Source organism: Octopus bimaculoides, chromosome 13, assembly GCF_001194135.2.
Source record: "Octopus bimaculoides isolate UCB-OBI-ISO-001 chromosome 13, ASM119413v2, whole genome shotgun sequence".
NCBI lineage: Eukaryota > Metazoa > Mollusca > Cephalopoda > Octopoda > Octopodidae > Octopus > Octopus bimaculoides.
Genome location: NC_068993.1, coordinates 63,707,060 through 63,709,334, shown reverse-complemented (window position 1 = coordinate 63,709,334; position 2,275 = coordinate 63,707,060). Strand labels below are relative to the sequence as shown.

At 36.2% G+C, this 2,275-nt stretch overlaps 1 long non-coding RNA gene across 1 annotated transcript in view; it reads right to left on the bottom strand.

Moving 5' to 3' along the window:
* Window positions 1–249: 249 nt before the first annotated feature.
* The window catches only part of LOC128249313 (uncharacterized), an 8,878-nt gene continuing 6,852 nt past the window's right edge, over window positions 250–2,275 (bottom strand). The window contains exon 2 of the long non-coding RNA XR_008265412.1: window positions 250–996. This is a non-coding gene — a long non-coding RNA (uncharacterized LOC128249313). The remainder of the gene's footprint in view (window positions 997–2,275) is intronic.

Below are 2,275 nucleotides of genomic sequence, written 5' to 3'. Positions count from 1 at the left end.
TTGATTTACATAACCTACATTGGGAATCTACTTGGTTTTGTCTATCTTTGATTATTATTATTATTATTATTATTATTATTATTATGATGATCATCATCATCATCATCATTATGTTGTCTTTATTAGTCACCTTGGCCGAAAGAAATACAAAATATGATGAGAGTTAAACAGAAAATTCTGAAGACGTGTGAAGCGGAGCAAAATGTTATCTAGAAACAACAGAGGAAATGAGAGACATTAAACACACGATGACAAATTGTAAAGTTATTTAATTAGTAATTACACAGAAATATAATAAAACAAAGCAATTAGATGTAAATAAAAGATAATAAGATATGAGGAATGTTAAAAAGTGCTGGGTAGGTCGGGTTAGATCTCTACATGTTCCTATTCACCGGACATTGTTCCTGCTGTTGTCTCAACCATTCAAAGTCAATCATTAGTATTTTTAGAGTTGGCGGTGGTAGATAAAACCTTTGTCTTCTGGATAAGACTTTCACAATTTATTGTGATGTCACTGCATAGTTTCCGCCAATCTGTGTGTCTCTAACCCTGTTTGCGACATGACGTGTTTGGCCATTGTCTGTCACTTTGATCTGCCATTTTTTTTTCAAAATACTGATATTAATTAATTCATTCATTCATTTACTTATTCATTGTTCTCTTAGATTACATCCTGCGACAAGGAGGCATTAATATCTGATTTTAGAAAATCATTCTCTCTGTTTCGGATGGGGACTGTGTTAAATCTAAAACTTCTGTTTGTGACACAACACATCCAAAACTAGTTTTATATGAATAAATAAAAACGTTTGTCACTGTGCAGATGTTGTTGCTGTTGTCACGATCTTCAAAGTTATTGTTAGACTGTTCAAAATATTTTTCTTTTATTACTTGTTCATTAAAATGATAATTTTCTTCTTTTTTCGTGTCATACCTTATTTTTGTACTGTTTTTCTGTCATGTTTCGGTTATAATATTTTGCTTTCTGCGTATCTGAGAAAAATTTTCAATATGAAATGTGATTAGATGTAAACAAAAAACTTAAAATCTAAATAAAAACAAGACTATTTTGTCCACATATAATGAGTGTTTTCGGGTGATTTATCCTTTGTTTTGGCAAAAGTGTGAAAGCGAATGAAAAAAAAAACGATTTCAATATTTTTCAGGTTTTTTCTTGCTCTTATTACTAATTCTCTGGAGATCAACTTTGCCCTTCATCCTTTCCAGGTCGATACCAACCAATTTCTGGATTCCATTGTATCGACTAACACAAACCCCTTAAAATTGCTTAGAGGACAGAATTGCTATAGCGTCGGAAATAAGGCCATGCGACACTTCTAACAGTTCTTCGTATTCTGGGTTCAAACCCTGCCAAGGTTAACTTTGCCACCGATCAGCAAGCAATTTCTCCGCTGGAATTATAAACAATGCCAGGGACTTTGTTTGGGCTCAGAGTCCCAAATGCTTCCGGCTGACACTACAGAATGCCTTGCGCCGAAGCAGTGCTGGGCACACTGCTGTCGTAAGTGAGAAGTTATCCTGCGACGTACACAGCAGCGATCAGCATATTTTGTGCCTGAACCTGCTTAGACGTGTTAAGAATGAATATTCAAATAAAACAATGTTAATGAAAGTCACTATTATTATCTCTGATCATGTTTCAGCTTTTTATAGGAGATTCTTACTTTCATACATAAAAGAACAACACTCCACGAACCACACACGAACGTGTGTGTGTGTGTGTGTGTGTGTAAGATAGTTAAATGAGACAGCTGGGAGCTTTGGAACGGTGCAGTGACGTCCAGTTCGAGGTCTGGTATAACTCTCAATCCCAAAGTGTGTTGCCAGCCCCTCCAGGATCTTCCATCGATATATCACTGAATACCTTTTCGTCTTCGCTCCAGGGACTAGAGTCGTAGCCCTTTCAGTCTCTCCCATTAACTCAGCTGTTCCATTGATACGATCTTCCTCGTGTAGTATCACTGAACCGCCTCAAGTTCTGCTATTAACCCTACAGTGTAGCGTGACCACAGTTGAGAGTAGTAGTCCAGACGGCTGAGGACAACTGTCCTCCATAGGACCAGCATAGTTTCCTGGTCCCTTGTTTTGTAGGTTCTCAGAATCCATCCGGCCATTCGCTTACACACTGCCACCATACATACATACATATTTATACATAGATACATATTTATATACACACACACACACACACACACACACACACACATATATATATATATATATATATATATATATATATATATATATATAT